This window comes from Epargyreus clarus, unplaced genomic scaffold, assembly GCF_041222505.1.
Source record: "Epargyreus clarus isolate Ecla_fem2 unplaced genomic scaffold, WU_Ecla_fem_2.2 ptg000015l, whole genome shotgun sequence".
NCBI classification, from domain to species: Eukaryota; Metazoa; Arthropoda; class Insecta; order Lepidoptera; family Hesperiidae; genus Epargyreus; species Epargyreus clarus.
This window is the reverse complement of record NW_027332223.1, coordinates 9,351,163-9,363,563: the sequence shown is the minus strand read 5'-3', so window position 1 is coordinate 9,363,563 and position 12,401 is coordinate 9,351,163. Positions and strand designations below refer to the sequence as shown.

At 38.4% G+C, this 12,401-nt stretch overlaps 1 protein-coding gene across 4 annotated transcripts in view; it reads right to left on the bottom strand.

Moving 5' to 3' along the window:
- The window catches only part of LOC140747938 (neural-cadherin), a 422,123-nt gene that overhangs the window by 306,280 nt on the left and 103,442 nt on the right, over nt 1–12,401 (bottom strand). The gene's annotated exons all lie outside the window — the stretch shown is intronic.

The window sequence follows — 12,401 nt, the reverse complement described above, 5'->3', positions numbered from 1 at the left end:
TTTATACATAGCGACTTGTCGTTAGCTACGATTTATTTCCCAAGCGTACCCAAGAGTTATCGTGTTAATAGCCGTATAATGTGACCGTCGAGGTGGATAGACGCATAATATAACTAATTTCCGTGTCACGATTAAAACTCATTATAAATGGCCGCCTGGGAGAGCTCGGAGCCGTCACGATTACCGCAAAAAGAGGAAAAAGGGACGCATTACGCTCTCCGAAATTTTACGCCAACAGGACGCGAGGAATGCGAAAAGTAAACACTTTTTCTGTTTGCTGTATATGATATTCAAAAAGCAAAATTTACATGGTAATTATTTTTACATTTTAATTATTTGTGTACCTTACAAAGGCGCTTTAACGTTTAATTCGTAATATTATTATTATTAAAATAAATGCATGAATTTTAATTTCCGTTGCAATATTTATAGTGGGAAGTCAGAAATGGAAATGCATTAAATATAAACACATATTTTGGCCGGCCAATAACGCGTATCGAAAATGGGTTGCATTAGTAGTTTTTACCGCAAAAACAAATAGATCACAGTTTCAATAAATTATTGTTTACGGATGTGTTCGGTTGAGGATTGTTTAGTTAAAATTGTCACACATTAGTTTAATGCTTTGTTTGGTTTGGTTCCACAAAAACCTGTCATCATATTTGAATTCAAAATAATGTACTAAAATATTGATATATCCAAAAGTTCAAGCTTAAAACTGTGGTATAATTTATTTACTGTGACTGTAACATTATGTACACGAGACCATTTATTGAAATCTACGAACGAATAACCATAGTTATTAATAATAAATTACTCTATCGGTTGAATTATTGCCTAACAAATATAGTACATAATTGGATCATTCCGCTATGCTTAAATTTTAACAACGGCATAAATCAGTCACTTTATCAAAATTTCTTTGTTAACCAGTTTTTTGTTACAGTACAATCGTTAATATAGTATATTTTTAACATTCCTAGTGAATTATAAAGTTAGCATATGTTACTCGTATATACACAAAGTGTGGTAAAATGTTCTACCTCAGTACCGTGATGTTCATTTGGTTCTACATTGCACCTACTGACAGAACTGCGCACGCTACCATAATTTCATTTTAAAGTAGGATATGAAAAATGAAAATGAAAATAGTTTATTTCTCTCAGAAAAAGGTCTTATGTTAAATTTCATGATTACAACATATGAATATAATAACATGATATACCTAAGAGCATGTTAATAAGATTTTGTTTCAGTGACAGAACTGCGCACACTATACTTCAATTTAAGCTTCGGGCTTACAAGAGGATATTATTAAGAATTTGTTTCAAAAATTTTGTGAAGTCGTTTAACTTGGGAGTAGAATAGTGTTTTAATATTCGCGTAGCAAATCCACGCCGCTACGTTCAGACTTGGCTGCAACCACTGTCTGAACCCCGATATCGAAACTTTGCGAAACTACTTGACATGTTTAGAATTTCCGGCAGACATTGGGAGCTGGTCTATCTTCAAGCAGAATATCCTGTTCTGAACGTTTAATCTAACAGCGTGAAACTATACTGTCAAATAGTAATCTATAATAATATTTATAAGGTCTTATGTTAGAATTGTACCTATACTTAAAAGTGACATCCTAATTTATAGTTGTAAGTAAAGAATTTTTTATGAGAAAGGTCAAATAGAAATGATATTGGACGAGAACGAAAAAGCCGCCGACAATTTTGACATCTACAAATTATAGGCGAACAACATGATGTAAAAAAATGTACGGAGATGTAAGTTTGAAGATACATTTGGACAAGTATGTGTTAAATGAAGTAAATGAAATCTCCTCGACCTTGACTAACGTCTCTTCTGTCTGGATTTCGGCTAATAAGGTTTTCTCAAGAATTTAATGACGCTCTCAGACAAAAATTCCTCATGAGATCCTTACAAAATATAACTGTCGTATAATTTTTATCTTGTAATAGGAAATGTGTACATTTAAAGAAACATTCTATGAATACTAACTTCAAAAAAAAATGATTTCTAAGTATAACTTTTAAAGCTAATCACCTGAAAATAATTCTCCCCATATCCAAACAGTATTACTTTCAAAGGAAGCAGGAACATAGAATTTGTAAACGCAAGAGCAGAGTAGTCTTTAAAATATAACTACGAAGTTAATAACTCCACGAGTAAAAGCTACTTTTGTAATAAAACACTGGCGAAAATCAGAGCTAAAATCATGCTCCAGATTTTTTTCGTAGAAACTAATTTCCTCTACGCTGCACGCTAGATATAGAACTTTAGTATTCATGTATGTACGGCATGAAAGACTCAACTCCTCGCTTTTAATGACTTGATGAATAGGGTGTCAAATTATAATTTATTTAGCAGTTTGGTACCATTTATATAACGTACAATATAACGGAATATTTGAATTGAGAATGCGGTGAACTGAATGCAATATTAATAGAAATTACATATTCATAATTAGGTACAATAGGGACCCATGAATTCATATTTAAATATTTATGATGCTCGTTATAGGTATTGGAAAACTTTACGCACACAAATTAACGTATAACTAACTAACACATACTAACTAACTAACATCACAAGATACGTTTTAATGTAACTTAGTAATAGTGTCCTATTGGGTTTAAAACATCTGTCTATGAGCTGTAATGACCACTTAACATCGTTCAGTTTGTACATTTTTACGAATTATTGTTTTAGCATAAGACTGAATTGGCAAAAACCAGTTTGCAGTTTCTCTAACTATAATAGGTCGTCACTACCACCCAAGGACATCTGTGACCAGCACCACACATATAATAAAGGGATTCCGCATCAATTCAATCACAGATTCGTTGCCACTGTAGAGGACTAAGATGGTCAGATGGTCAGAACTAAGCCGCCATCCCCGTTTACCGAAACACAAAAACAGCTTCACGACAGAAATTATGAGACTTTTACAAAAGTCGCATAATCGTCGAAGTTCGTAAAAGAAAGCTACATTGTATAAACTCTACTTTAAAATTAATCTTAATAACGAATCATGATATTTCAATTAAACAACATGGATATAAGGAAAAATCTTAACAAAAATCTGAAACTGTCACAAAGAAAAGCACGCGAAGAAGTGACGTTCATTTTCATAAAGCAATGGCCGGCTCAGGTTAAATTAACGGGGCGTACTTAATACATTTTTAATGTACGCGACAATTACACAATAGATTAAGCGTGTTAGAAAAATGCCGGCTTCCGGGGAGAATTAGGGTCGACACCTTTAATGTAAATGACAGGGTTGTTACATTCAACATTTATTTTAACTGCGTAATTCATGATATGATAAATGCTTTTATAGCTTTTCTATCAAAAAGTATATTAATAAAATAAAAATACCATAATACTAGCTATATTGATAAAAGTATAAGAATTAAGGCTCTTGGAACAAAGGTTAATTACTTTCCGATACACACATGATTGGTAAATTAGACTGCTTGTGCTTAGGGACTGAAGTTCACTGAACTCTCTGCTCTACTGGAGTTAATTCTATATTACCATTACGTATCAGTCGGACTCAAATCGTATCCCAAAGGTCGTTGAACCCACAAACATTACTTTTATTAGTAATTACGATGTTACCCTACATATAATCTGGCTTGTAATGGTACACGGTGGCACCTGGTCTTGTAGCGTCCGCACTAATTTCTCGCAATATAAATTACCGCCTTCAAACAATGACGCCGAGATTCGCTCTCGCCAGCGCCATCCAGATTACAATCTCATGCTAATGTACCCGCTAAAAGGATTTCATCCATTACACGAATCATTCCGAAGCCTGCCTGGACGACCGCGAGGTGTGCTTTGTTCTTTTAGGGGTTACATCTACCAACTACGTTTTGCGAGTAACGATTCCATGGATGGTACAAATGTAGCAGACAACACCAGATTTACAGTAAAACTATAAGAGATCAAAACATTTACATCGGCAACATAGATTAGTAAAGATTACTCACTCCTAACAAGAAAATGTACCCAGTTTTGAGAATTGAAATAGATGCATAAAAAAGTTTTGCCACGTCTCCGTGCTAAAATGTCCCTAAAATATTTGAAATAATTATTTATTCATTATGTTAATTACGCAGTATTAGTTATTTATTCGTGAATTTTCTCTAAAAATGTTTTTATTTGTCAAGAATTCAAAAAAAGAACTTACTAATAAGCCATTTGTGGCTTCATTCAATTTCAAGGCGGCGAAGTATCTTTACTAATCTATGATCAGCAAGTTAAATTTTCATTTAATTTTTATCCATCTGTTATAGCAAAGAAATAAATTTTGATCACATCTTTTTGAATCCGTTACTATATATTTTACAAATAGAAATGGATAACAACAATCGAACAACAACAGAACGAAGTAAATTGTAACAAATACTTTTACTACGAGTAGATAAGAGACATAAAGATGTAGCTTACGATTATAATAATACACCACTTACCAGCCGACCGTGCACTAAACATATTTCTTATCGCGAACCATATTTAAACAACCAATGTATAGACATTTCCAACGTATCGCCCATCGCTTATTCGTTTCTCGTGGGACAAGTCAGTTTAATGTTCTTCGTGAGTGAATTTCGTGATTATCTGATAACCCTTAGGGGACATTTTGTTTAAAGGGTATCGAGCCATTTCCTTACTCAGGAACGAGTTAACAATATACAAGAAACACTGTATAAGATAGGATTTAGGTATTAAATCGTATTTCCGTTTATGAAATAATTACCCATTCAATCGCATTATAATCTCACTATTGAATAGCTACTTATCTATGATTATGAACTAAGCAAGTAGGGTATCTGACGGGCCGTATTAATCTGTATCTTGATCTACACATTATTATAGGTAAGTAATTACTATAATTACAACAGTTATTACACTATGGTACAATTTCAATAGATTGCACGTATAGCGATTTATAATCAGTACCCTTACCAGGAGTTTTTACGTTTCGACAAATATGACTGTATTGGTATTTGTTTACGTATTTGCCCATACAAATTCCAATCAGCGCCCCTAACGGATTGTGTCAGAACGAGGAAATCGTATGGGCCAATACGTAAACAAATACCAAAACAGTCATATTTGTCAAAACGTAAAACTTATAGTAAGGGTACTGAGTCAACGTACAAATACAGCTAGTAATTATTTCGAAAGGGAAGTATTGTAGCCTGTGTCAATCCGACAATTTAGACGAATCCAACTACATCTCATATGGCAATCATTAAGTCCTGGGGTAGAAGGTATACCAATGAATGAGACATACTAACATACATACGATCGAAAAACATTACCCTCTGCAATCGGGTAAAACCTTAGAAAATCATTTTTATAAACACCTTTGTGTCGTCACTGGCCTTTGTTCTTTTCGTGTAAGTAGTTTTACTTCGATTTCCGACCTTTTTTCTTTCTAGTATCTTAAAAGGTTTTATCTGACCAGTTATCTATGTCCCAAGTTGTAATCCCAGTTACGAGTTACGAATTTTCACATCTTCAAGATAAAGATATCGAGAAAAGCCTTTAACTTACCTAGTTAGACTTATGTCGAGTCAGGCAGTTAATTACTTTCCACAGACAGTGAGTTGCTAAAGTCAAGTCATTATGGCAAAATGAATCAGCAATTTTTTTCCAAAGCAATTTTAAACTTTGGTCTATAAGTACGTGCAACTTGATAACATACAAATGCATTTAATTCTTGTTTTGGTTTGAAAAACCTTACTAATTTTCGAACTGCCAAATGACAAACAAGCAATTATTTTGAAAATTAACAGCGGATAAGCTGTAAGATAGTATCCAAGCTAAAGGTCTGCAGTAAAGTCCAAATATAAATCTCAGATTTTCTTGTTAGCGTCTCGAAGTTATATTTATATTAAATTTCATGTTTCATGGGAAAAAGTCAGTTCACGTCAACCTATTACTGTACTAGGCCTCCGAGTAAGAGATGATAGTCCACCCCGCTAGCTAAGTGCGTATAGGTTAAACATCACATGCTTTTGAGAACTCTTTTAAAGAACTCTCAGGTGTGTTTTTCTTTTTTCACAGTTATAACAAGTCATAATCAATTTCTAATACGCACAATGCACATATCTTTAAAAAATCAGAAACCTCTGATAGCCTAGCCTAGTGAACCCACTAGGCTAGGCTATCATTGTTTCTGAAAGTTACTTAACGTCATGAAAACTTTAGATACCAATATCTATAATCCGATGTTCAACATTAATCAATATATCGATGATGTCAAGAAAAGTCAGAATTATATCACACTTATTATTTGTACCCAGTATTCTTGGTTAATACCATTTTCCTTTCGTAATATAGACGTTGGTCGTACCGATCATTCTTGTCGGACTTCAGTGGCCTAATTCATTAATGGAACTTGTCTTATAATCTGTCTTACTCCCCAGGGCGCAACTAACGTCTTACAAGTTAATTATAGAACTAATTAAATATTGTTTTACCTACTATTATGAGATTTACTGAGGGAAGGTATCACGCAATAACTGTCTTGAGAAACGTTGAAAAGTAATTATAATACCCGCATACAAATAATAATTAAAAGTTCGTCTTTATTAGTAAGAGGGTGCTAGAATACTTTGTGCTTCGACTCCAGAGGTACCACCGATACGCCTACAAATTTCAGCCTAATAATAGCAGTGTTAAACGCTGCTGTCTTCTGGTTAGGGGGTTTGCTAAAGAAGATACCTTTACACGAGGCGTTCCAATTTAGTCTCCAGCAGTAGCAACGTATTGGCGACCGAGACCCGTAGGGCACCTTATGTACGTACCTAGTGCTGATTACAGGTGTTCAATGTTCATAAATACTTACTTCAACCATTATGTGCACTGAGTGCTCATTTATGTAAAAGTGTGTATTATAATATAACCCTTTTCAAATAATTTCAGCGTCCGTAACCAAATACTACGCTAGTTTTAATTACAGGATATTATTGTATAATATAATTTAAACACACAATTTGCACCAAAAAGGGTAATTATATTCCTTTCATGTCGAATTTTGATAACAGTTAAATATATATTTCGACGCGAGGGCATGTCATTAATTTTGTTTTTGTTTACTGCACTTTAATAACGAGACTCTTTGTAGGTATAAAAACTCTTCAGGGCTTAAATCATTTTAATGAACTTTAAACAATAGGAGTTTACAACGACGAAAAATCAAGCAAACTGGGTCTCATCTCTGGAAAGTTGATTTCTTTTGGATTTTCTCGTTTTTGTGTTCAGTTTTTGTCAACTCCACCACTCGCCACCGGATGGCGCTAAAGAGTGGGTATTAAAAAGGATGCGGTGACGTCAACGTAATTATTCTTGGAAGAGTTTAACAGTTAGCAATAAAATATTTTCTCGTCCACTTAATTAGTTACACCGCGTTACGTACGTGATGATATAATTTTGAAAAAAGGTCATCGCTAAATCAGAGATCGTAATAAATAAAAGAAGATCATCACAAACGTAGCAAACGATCATGCAGCCCTCATGATAGTAAATGGCTTCTGCAGCCGATGAACATCTGAAGTCAACCCCAGATAAGATTAGATTCCTAGCTGAGGTCGCCCTCAGATACGCTGCTACCGATGAGGATTAAGTTTTAACCTCAGATCAGCATGTCTTCCTTACCCAAACCTCGTAAACTAGAACACAGCAGCGCTTTACACTGCTTTTATTAGGCAGAAATAGGTGGTGCCTCCGAAGTTGAACCACATTCAAACCGTTGCTAAACTGCGGGGACAATGAGCCAAGTATTTTTACTGCAATGACTGTTCATGTTACTGTTATCAATACTAGTCCCGTATATCCACAATACACACAGACACTTGAGCCCAAATACATACAGACACTTGACTCTGTCTGCCTACGTCACCCTCAACTCCATCCAAATATCTTGTACAATTTGTAGACCGTAGCTAGTGTTTATTTATTTAAATAGATAATTAGGTACTCTGTTTATTCAAGGTCTGAGATAAGCTAGATGTTGGAATATTTATTTATAAATAACAACTAAACAACATAAATACGCTGCTTAATATATTATCTGAGCTTAGATACCAAGTAACAACTCATTTTATTTCATCCTTGGAGATATCTTCACTCGTAAACTGAATCAAGTCAAAATTACTACGCAAATGTGTAATAATCAAACTACATAATCTCCCGTCTTCGTTCCTGAGGAAAATTCTAGCTCTGTAGTATACCCACTATAACCTTGTATGTCCTAATATAGCCAGATATCACAAAATCTCAACGTTTATCACAAAATATTGCTTAAGGTTTAAGAAGGTACAGTTACGCACAAAACATTTACTCGTATGTGTATCTTTTTCTTATAGTAATATTTGTTATATAGAGCAAACTTTAATATATTAAATATTTACACTTGTAACAGAAGTGTATGAAATAACCAATAAATATTTACAAATCAAAATAAAATCAATCAACTGTACAAATATACGTAGACGAATTATTTATACTCATTGACTTCAATTTCAAACAAGCTGAATAAATACTTAAAACAATTACTGTAAAATGGCACTACGATTACAGTCGGCGTGACCTGGCTTAAATAGGGCTGCGCTAAATTCAGCTGAAATTGAATCGAATAGTTACAGCCGTATCGTTTGAACGCATAATCGTGGAGTTGGATCGGCATCAGAATACATCAGTGCCTGTTTACTCGACGGGAATAAAATGTGGAACACTGGCGACTGAGCGCACACGGGTGGCTACACCCGATTCAAATTGCATGCAAAATGATCGAAATGAATTTCATGTATACAATGCGCGATTGGAACGAAAGCAGGCTATTTAAATGCGTGACCCGTCATTAGGCACGCGGTCGTAGAGGTCCCGGGCCGCCCGAGTGCCTACTTGATGGGCTCGCATAATCGACCTGTTAACGTTTCATCCACCCCACCTCCCTTCATATATTTTTAGCGGCGCCTGGATTCGCTTTACATCCCTCGGTCACAATTCCCGACCTTCTTGGCTTGCGACGGAACTTCCATATAGTTAGGAAGAGTTAGCATTCCCTGATATTAATTCGAGTCGAAATGATATGGCAAGGAAGACAAACGTCATAGCTCTTAAACGGCCGTAACCCGAGCTGTTGTCATAAAAACTTATAAACCGCATTCAAACTCTAATTAAAGCGAAACTTTGATCATATCCCGTAAGTAAAGACATTTCGTCGACTCGTTTGGTCGTAAGGTAATATTATTAAAGTTAATGCGCATACCCAAAATAAATAAACTTACCGCCCGAAGTGGTGCTTTTCCTTACCTGCAAAAGAAAAAAAAACATTTAAAAATACAAGTACACTTCCGTTTTTAAAATAACGTAGGTATAGTATAAAAGAAGTCTCGGTGATATTTCATTAATACTCCAGTTAAGCTTAAAGTAGTACTGGAAGTGGCTGACCACGATAATCCAAGGCAGGATTAGAAGCAACGGGAACAAAAAGTCGCAAGCTCTACTTTGTTCCATAAATATTGCTTTTAAGTAACTTTTACAGTGGAATTGTTTTTGTTATTTCCGGATTAAGTGTTATTGTACTCACAAATGGTATTGAAAGGGCGATGGGTATTAAAATTTCAATGAAATGGATCACGAAGTTTGATATGATATCGTTGATGATTATCACGTAAGTAATTGAACGAAAGATCATTATTTATTTCATATTCATAACAATATATTCATTTGTAATTATACGTTTGTTATATCAGCATTAAAAGTTTTTGTCTTAAAGACCTCGAATGAAACAATTCACAACAACCTTTATAAGAAATTCATCAAATTATTTTAGTTCAAATAGCGACAAATCATTACCGTCATAGATAAAAAACACAACAATTACATTTAAAGTAAATGAATTATATTTTTAACCGGCTTCCCATAGGAAAGAGTTTATACCTAACTATCTTTCTATCGATCTATATATTTCCGTCTAAATATATGGCAACATTGCACCCCTATCAAACGTACTAACAAAATTGAGTTACATCAGTCAGCTTTTCACCCCAACGAAGATGGTTCAGATAATTGGATGCACATCGCGCAGTCCCCGAGGTCTCTAATGATTCGCTGAACGAAGATAATCGGAAATTGCATAAGAAATATCCCCGCACCAGGACATTACCAATGCAATTGCGTTTAACTGTATCGTGACCAAGGATTTTATTAATCGAAATTGCTACAAAGGAATTACAGTTTTCGAAGCGGCGTTTCTCGGCTTGAATGCCTATGACTATTCATGAGAATTTCTGTAGGAATAATTTTCTTTTATTATTAAAGTACTAGCTTCTGTTTAAAACTAACCAGAAGCTAGTACGTTTGTGCCGTGTGGCTCCGGCGGCGAATAGACCACCCCATGCCTGCCCGTGGGTGTCGTAGAAGCCGACTAAGGGCATCTACCGGGTAGATGGGCAGCAGCGTCTACTCGGGCATTTAACATCTTACTGCGACGGTCCCACTGGTAGCTGGGTCTGACACCGCCTGGCGTAATTCCCAAAGGTGTCCCGCTTGGTGGTAAGGTCTCTTCGTGGGATCTGCCTGGCTAGCTACCACCCTCAGGCCGGAGTCTACCGCTAATAACGACTCGTCGTGTTTCGGTAGTGCGCCTGGGAGCCAGTTCATCCCTTTATCCCCCCTTCCCATCCTCTTGTGGTGCTTCCGACAGCGTACCTCTCGGGTCCGGTAGGTCTCTTTAAGCGTCGTTGCTCCCGGGGCGTGGTGTATTGGCGCGGGGGCCAGGGAGACCCGGTGAAACGGTTGTCCGCTGGCCGCCCGCCGGTTAGTTGGGGACCCGAACCCGGGTAACACCGTCAACCTCTGGCCCGGGAGGCTGTCCCGCCAACCGGCGAAAAATCCCGTGGCACGATTACCCTGCCGGAGTAAGAGACCGGAGTGGAGCCGGGTAGTCGTGCACGGGGGGGACCGGGGGCCCTTCCGTCCCCCGCGCCAGCATCCCACATTACCTCTGTGAACACGCCGCTACGAGACCCGCACTTTGTCCCGTGAGGCGGCGACGGAGCACCGCAAATCCTTTCTAATTCCTACGCTCTTCAAAAACCACCATGAAACGGCAGCTAAAAAGGAAAAAGTTATGCACAGCGGCGACCTCCTCCACACTTACTGTGGACATGTGCAACATCAGGGGGCTCCATTCCAATCTGGATGCCGTCCATCACCACCTTGAGACGGCAAAGCCGGCTTTCCTCTTTTTGACGGAGACGCAGATATCGCCCTCGGGCGACACCTCGTATTTAGATTACCCCGGCTATAGTTTAGAACATGCCTTTAGGCGTCGAGCCGGGGTATGTGTGTATGTTCGGGGCGATATCTGCTGCCGCCGTCTCAGCTGCCTTGAAGACAAGGACCTATCTCTGTTGTGGGTGCGCGTAGATATTGGGGGGCAAACCCGCGTCTACGCGTGCCTATATAGGTCCTATAGCGGAGATGAAGAGACAACTCGATTATTCGAGCACGTCCAGTGGGCGACTGACAGAATGCTGCAGCAGTGTCCTTCGGCGGAGTTGGTGATTCTGGGTGACTTTAATGGCCACCACATTGAGTGGCTGGGCTCCCGAACCACTGACTTTGCCGGAAGAACTGCGTATGAGTTCTCCTTGGCATATGGGCTCTCCCAGGTCGTACCCGGTCATACTAGGGTACCTGATATAGAGACCCATACTGCGTCTTTGCTAGATCTTCTGCTGACCAACCGTCCCGAGGACTACCAAGTGATGGTCAAGGCTCCCCTTGGATCTTCTGACCATTGCTTGGTAAGTTCTTCTGTGCCCTTGTCGCGTCCCACGGGGGCTCGACCTCCGGGGAAGCGACAAGTTTGGCACTACAGGTCAGCAGATTGGGACGCGTTCCGGGAATTCCTGGCCTCGTACCCGTGGAGGCAGCTGTGCTTCGTCTCGGGTGATCCTAGCACGTGCGCTGACTCTGTAGCCGACGTAATACGGCAGGGTATGGAATGCTTTCCATACTCCTTCGTGTCCGTCGGTGGACGGAGTCAGCCCTGGTTTGATGGGTCTTGCGCTAAGGCATCACGTCATAAGCAAGAGGCCTACCAAGCCTGGGCGTCAGCGCACGCATGCAGGGATCCGAAGACCTCCGAGCTACGAACCGCCCTTAACGCTACCTCCCGATCAGCAAAGAAGCATATGGCCAAGGCGAAGTCTAGGCACGTTGGCAGAATTGGCGAGCGATTACTTGGTTACCCCTCCGGGAGTCGAGCCTTTTGGTCGCTAGCCAAAGCTGTTGAAGGTAATTTCTGTCGCTCCTCACTACCGCCCCTGCGGAAATCAGATGATTCTCTGGCCCATACG